This window comes from Triticum dicoccoides, chromosome 2A, assembly GCF_002162155.2.
Source record: "Triticum dicoccoides isolate Atlit2015 ecotype Zavitan chromosome 2A, WEW_v2.0, whole genome shotgun sequence".
In the NCBI taxonomy this organism is placed as follows: Eukaryota; Viridiplantae; Streptophyta; class Magnoliopsida; order Poales; family Poaceae; genus Triticum; species Triticum dicoccoides.
In genome coordinates, this window is record NC_041382.1 from 737194968 (window position 1) to 737202345 (window position 7378).

General features: G+C 41.4%; 1 long non-coding RNA gene across 1 annotated transcript; it reads left to right on the plus strand.

Moving 5' to 3' along the window:
• Positions 1-2277: 2277 nt before the first annotated feature.
• Positions 2278-3358, plus strand: LOC119352158. Its single transcript, XR_005170125.1, has 3 exons — positions 2278-2658; positions 3120-3184; positions 3294-3358. It is a non-coding gene; the product is annotated as an uncharacterized LOC119352158 (long non-coding RNA).
• Positions 3359-7378: the final 4020 nt, after the last annotated feature.

Below are 7378 nucleotides of genomic sequence, written 5' to 3' on the forward strand. Positions count from 1 at the left end.
AAAATCTGGAATTTTGAAAAAATGTAAACAATTTTGTTAACAAATTCAAGAAATGTTCCCCTTTTCCAAAATTTGTTCAGATCATCAAAATGTTCCCTTTTTACAAAAAAATTACGAAAATTCAGAAAATGTTTTTATTTTGAAAAAATATTCATAATTTTGAAAATTTCAGTTGCAGGAGGTCGTCGGTTCGACCCTTCAGTTAAAAACCTGGACGCCTCTGCATCCTACTGATGAATTTCTACTGTATAAAATAGGATGTGCAAGACAGAAAGAAAATTCATTGCCAATTTGGCTTTAGGGAAATTCGGTGGTACAAAAATCAATCATAGTTTGTATTGTGCTTGAGCACAGCCCAAAATGATGGACTGCAGTTTTTGGGATTTTTTGCGAATTAATGTTTAAGTTTGGTGGCTGTTGTATACGTCTTTAACAGTCGTGCTGCCATTTGACCATGAGAATGTCTAGGTAGCTGTGGTTTGAACGCGAGGCCAATCAGTATGAAGACGCTGGTTCGAGTTACAGTGCTAGCGCTATTTTCTTTTTTGCGATTTTCAACTCGGGAGTGTGCCGCCGTGTGCCACTGTAAATGGGCCGGCCCAGGCTAGCCGCTCCTGTGCGAAGCGCCGGCACTTTGCCGTTGACTTTACACGTACAAATAATTTTTCAGCTTTAGGCGCTAGATTGTATCCTTAGCCCATGCAGCTCCACTGTAAACAATTTTTTTAGAAGCCTAATCCTAATATGAATTATCATTTTTTTAGAAAGTAAGGCCATATACTAAATAAAAATTGCTAATTGTCCGTGCGTTGCGAATGGGGAATACACCATATTCTATATTTTGGTAACATTTGATTTGATTTGAGTGTGCATAGGGGAAGACAATGCAAGTTTGATTAAGTTGAGATTTTTGTAGGATTTGATTTTGGTATAGGTGGGGGAAGATAGGGAAAGTTTAAATTTGGTTGACATTTTGTTAAGATTTACTTTTGATGAGTTAATGCAAGACCATTCTTTTGGTAAGATTTGATTGAGTTAATGCATACCATGATCTCCAGTAGGACAAGGAAAGTAAAGCAGGGATAAAAAGACAAAGAAAAGCACTGATGTGATTTAGATTAGTCCAAACGATAGGGGGCAAAACCATATTTAATGACGTACAAACACCATGTCCCTTTAATAGTAGACACAAACCATTACAAGAACTAGACGATACCCCACGCGTTGTTGCGGGGATATTTTGCAATATTTCAGTGTGATTCGTTGCATGATACATGAATATTTGAAGTAATAAAATAAAAAGCTCAAACTAAAAATACATATAATTTATTATGTTTGATTACTATATAGTTGTAATTTTTTATTAATTATAAATAGCATAACAGAATGAAATTTCTTATGTATGTTTGGATGTTGAGATGAGTCTTTTTATGTATGTTTGGATGTTGAGATGAGTCTTTTTTTTCCATGCATGTTTAATGATGAAGTGGCATGCTTGCATGTAGAGAAATATGATAGTGGGGGTGAGGCATTTTCTCATGCATATTGTGGGATGATGTGGCATGCTTGCATGTTGAGAGAAATAGTTAGTGGGGGCTAGCTACTTAGATATAGAAGATATGAAATTACAGGGAATCCTAATACGCTATTATATATTTATTTTTTGAAATTGAGCCGAAACTTAATCTTACAGAACATAATACCTTGCAAATATGAATGAAAGACTGCAGTATCGCCCTCGAAATGTTGTCAGTTGCTGGACTTTGTTATGTTATCTAGACTAGAGTATTCATATTCTCCCATGTGTTAAAACTATTCCTGTTGGTAAGGAGCGATGTATATGCCATCCCATTAATCAACTCACAATAGCTTAGCTGACGAATCTTTCGTGCATGTTTGATTACCAACAGGATCGTTTAGCCTAACAGAGTACATTGCATTGTCAAATATGAACGTTTTGTCGTTCTGCAGCCTGCATGCGGCCGTGCAGGTTTAAAAAAAGTTTATGTGCGCCCAGCTTAATTATCAGTTTTATCACGCCCACGATTCGCCTTGCTTTGCCGCCAGAACATCTGTAGTACAGCTCCTCAAAAAAGAAAGAAAAAAAAAGAACATCTGTAGTACTAATGAGAATCTAACATATGGCATCTGCATTGGATGGATGAATTGAATACGATCGACTTCCCGGTAGTTGAGACTTGAGAATCTCTCGTGTGGTTGGTTAACATGAATTAATGGCCAGTCTGTCCTGTTTGATTGTTCATTTCGTCGCCATGCACGCATGCGTACGCAGGTTCATAGGAGTATAGCTTGTGATTTTTAAAGGATGATCACCTTTTTCCCACCCTTTCTCTCTTCCCCTCACCTTCTCCCCACTACCGGTCCGCGCCGCGACGCCGCCGGCATGGAGGCCTGGGCTCGGGTTCGTCGGCGAGGTCTCTGGGGAACGCGCGACGGGCTTGACCTCTCCCGGCTCCCCGCCCTCGCCCGCGACGAGGAGGACCAGGTTGCGCTGCGCCTCCAATCCCAGCTCATGGTCGCGCTGGACATGCCCCACGATGCTGTCTGCGTCGGTTTGAAGCTCGCGGAGGACAGGGACGAGGTGGGGTGAAGATTCGATGGCCACACGATGGGAAAGCAATGGCGGCGGCTTCACCGGTGAGCAAGACTCGTCCGTAACCGTTCTCTTGTCTCCTTCCTTTGTTGATACTCTCGTCCACGTCAAGTTTTAACTTAAGAATAGGTTTCGTCTGGTTGTATTTCATATTCTTTGGCTCAAGTCCAATGTACAGAGGTCTGTTTTTAACCAGATTTTATTCAGTTTTCAGTTTGACAGAAATTCTTGATGTTATTACCTCTTAGAGCCATCTACACTGTCATATTCACGGCAATTTACTCAATTTGAGAACACCGTGGAACACAGTATTATTGTAGTCACTTGGCATTGAGTTGCATTACCTGATGCCGAATAAAAAGTTGACTGTAAGAAATGTTGTCTAACCAGTGACATTATTTCGCCTGTTTCGGTCTATTGCTGCTTGCTTGCTTGCTTTATTAGTTTTGCTGTAAGAAATGATGTGTAACTCAGGAGTGCGTGACCACTCTATTGATGTTCATAGATCCGCGGGATGGCAAACAGTTTTTTGTGGATCACCCTGGAGCAGTTCCTATTTCCACCGCTCAGGTACTTAGAACCTTTAGCTGTTTCTGTTTTCTCTTTAAAAAGTAAATTGCATATGCTTATGTTTGGCCACTTCCCAGCATTTCTGATCTCATCTCTGTATTGATTGTAGGATGAAGAGCTGAAGAAGGTAATTGGCGGACGGCCTACGTTGAGTGCAGCTCAAAAACACAGCAGGTAAAAGTTGACAAAATCTTCTTGTTTCTTTTACAGTATAGTGCAAGGATAGACGCATAGTTCAGTTAGTGATAATTGTTGTTTTGTTTGCATGGTGCAGAATATCAAGGCGATGTTTGATGCAGCGATTAAGGTGGTTCCAGCCTCCGAAGCAGAAGCAGAAGAAGTGGAAGGCGCAGAAAGCATGCACGGACAGACCAATGGTGGAGGCTCGCGGGAATGAGTGCTGCCGCCGCCGTCCTCACCCCTGAGCCCAAACTTCCAATTTGATAGATGGGAGGGTCTGCATAAGAAGAGCCTGGAAGAGGTATACTTGGCTCCAATATCATCTTAGTGTACTTGTTGTTTACTACTCCATCTGTTCCATAATATAAGATCATTTTTCAACTTTTCAAGCTAACATAGCTTGAAAAACGATCTTATATTGTGGGACGAAGGGTGTAGTTATGTTTCCACAAGGATAGTGACTGGTAGATGCATTGCCACATATATAATTAGTTCGTATGGATGATAGAAAACTCAGTATTCATCAGGTAGGGTGTCTGAAGTGTCGACACATGATGTTTCAAACTTTGGCTCTACATTTCGTTGTCGTTAGTACAATATTGGTTTTTGATTCATGAGCTTTTGATTGGTATGGCGGTATCTTAAGAGACAGTTGTTCATTTCCTCCTAAGAAACAGAGAAATAAGGACAGAGTCTAGGGATTGTGCATTCTTTATTCAGGGTTAAGAAAACTGCTTTTTAAGAATAAAATGCAAGTTGACACTGAAACCGATTTCCAGCATGGTTTGCACTGTGTTCTTCAGGTATTTTATTAATTCTTCCTCACATTGTGGTAAATGCCACTCTTTCTCACATATACTTTTCGATGGTCTTAGAGCATTCAAGCAAGGTTCCCCCAACATGAATTCTCTTGTAGGATTTGGGTCTGCAGCTGCATTTGCTATTAGTGCAGTAAGTAAAATTATAGCGGCTGTTCTTCAGATACACAAGAATACTAATAATAGTATGATACATATTTTCTTGTATGAAGGTTTCCTTGCTGAACCCTGAATTGGCATGGAATTCAACCATCTTCGATGAACCGGTGAGCAATCTTCCATGCATGAAAATAGAACTCCTATGTACTTGCTTCCACCTACTCTTGTGTTCTGGCACTGTATTAGTGAGTTTATTAACAAAATCAGTGCCAATGCCCAACATTTCTTTGTTGGGAATATTTATTAACAAGCCAGCCACTGTATAATTGAATCATTCAACGTACAAACCCAATTTCTGTCTTCCACATTACTTCATTTGATTTGGCAGTTGATCAAACAACAGTTGAACTATGTTTTAAGAAAGCTTTTTTTGAAGGAATTCATCTTTTACCATGCAGGTGATGCTTCTTAGATTTGTAATTCTGGGCGGATCTCCCGAGGAAAGTGCTAGGCTTAAGGCATCTAGCGATATGAATGAGCTCATTGTAAGTACATATCTACGCATTGTATGAACACATGCAACATTTACTTTCTGCATTCCTAAAAGCTAAAATAAGAAGGTTGATACTTTCATTAGCATACCTGTCTATAATCTCTTGACCAATATAACTAATATAGAAACTAACCATGTCTCATATTATATGGCAGTCACTCTTATCTCCTCAATCGAGGCTAGTCATTACATCATCAGGCGATGATCTTCCTTCACATGGCATTTTGAATTCGGATGCAATAATAGTTCAAGTTCTTGTCAATGATGTCCATGTTGAAGACTCAGTATTGGTTATTGAGTCATTAGAAAGGATAGTTGATGATTCTGACTTTGAACATGGTACCCATCATCATATTGAAGTATGTTGGTGGTTGGTACCAATCATTTTTTGTGATAGAAGCTTGGCATGCGTTTTGTCAACTGTTGAAGAAGAGAGGATTGTCCTAGGCAACTGCAAGTTTTTAAATCTACCTTCTACTAGGGTTGTCCTGGATAGTCTACTGTTGAAGAAGACATTTGTCTAATCACGGATCAGACTAGACCGGCGGACGTGCATAAGCAAGATAAGTGCGCATATGAACGCTTAGGAGGCGTGCCAATGGCACGCCCTGTGCAAGTCTGTACTGTTTGGACCATTGTGCGGGCCGCGGGCACGCACCAACTGACCAACACATGTTAGGCCGGGTAATCTAGCCAGGGGCAACCTGATTGCAACACGGTGCACTCAGTTGACTCACCCACAGTGTTGCCCTGGGCCGGCCAGTGATGGAATCATGCGTGCATGCATGCCCAGGTGAGCTGTGGTCGATGAGCCAATGGAAACCGCATCCGCGCATCGATCATACTACTTATTAGCTAGGTAGGGCGCATTATACGCTACGAGCCTAGGATCAGATGAGGCCAGAACCCTGGAGGGCCGCAGACCTTATAAATTTGGTGTCGCCAACGCGCTACGCCCGTCCATGGGCAGATCTGCGTCCCGGGAGCTAGAACACAAAGTCGTCTACCGCGATGCGGTGCTGGCTGGTCCAGGCATATGTATGCGCCAGATGCTGCATTCAGGGTGTAGCATTCGGCGGTCACGCATATACGGCACAACATACCAAGTAGCAGTGCGTTGCTCTGTACTGATTTTGTTTTGCCGTCTTTTGACCGCAAACAAAGCATATATGGTGGGAAATTATATGTCTAGGATGTAGGTTGCTTATCAGTTGATGAGGTGATGCATTAGGTCTGATGGAAAAAAGTGATGTGATGGTTGTATCTAGACTTTTATTTTCTTAATGAAAATGGGGGCCATGTGGCCCTTTTATCGAAAAAAATATATGGTGGGAAAGACGTAAACTTGTGCACAAGGAGAAAGTTTAAAAATGCTAAACAGATATCTATGGGGATTCAAGCTCTTACAGCCAATTATGTTATTGTTTCCTCTCCTAATGCTTCCATGAAGAGGAGGGTTTGGAGTCGGCCCTTCGTGGGCTTTGTGAAACTTAATGTTGATGCTTTTTTTTGATCATGACCTTCTTAAGGGAACGACCGGAGCTGTTCTCAGGGACGACAAAGGAAATCTTATTGCAGGGGGCTGCTCGAAAATTGATTGGTGTGCGGACGTTCTCACGGCGAAAGCTCTAGCGCTCAGGTTTGGGCTATCCCTGGCGCAAAGGGCGGGGTGTAATCGACTTGTCATCAATTCTGATAACTTGGAGGTCATCGAGACTATGGATAATGGAGGACAGTTGGCGGGAGTGGCGGCGGCAATTTTTTATGATTGTTATTTTATTGCTTGTGATTTTTCTATGTCCAAGTTTGAACATTGTAATAAAGAGGCAAATAAAGTAGCTCATGAACTTGTCAGGTTGGCTAGATTTTCTGATACCGTTGATTGGTTTGAGGAGCCACTGAATGAAATTTTACCCTTCCTCTTAAACTATGTATCCGTTATTTCGATTGAAAAAAGTTATTATGTTTTCAGGAAAAAAAAGCATTCAGGCCTCCGGACTCCTGGTTGACACTGAACTTTGCTTGATGAGTTTATCATGGTTCATGGATGCATGCATGGTGGGGAAGGATGCTTTCCAATCAGTGGTGGGCTCCTGGCTAAAACAAACGTGACTTTTTTCATCAAATTTGCGAACATTTTTCCAAAACATGGTCATTTTTCATAATTTTAAAAATCTCCGAAAACTAGTCATTTTTAAAAAATGAATATTTTTTAAACAAGAATATTTTTCAAATTTGTGAACATTTTTGGAACGGAAATACTTAAATCACCTGGCCGATATTGTCACTTCGTTCGCAGGGCGCGGGGATGTCGGATGAGGGTATCCCCATGGTTCTCTCTCTCTCTCTCTCTCTCTCTCTCTCTCTCTCTCTCTCTCTCTCTCTTCCAAGCTCCTCCCATGGACGGTAGTGCACGGCGACTTATACGAGGACGACGACCACCCAATTCGTAGGTGTTGCAATTCGGATCTAATGAATTGCGGCATCGATAATGTTTTTGAAACATAACCAATGTTGCAATGCATGAGGCGAGGGGAGCTGCTT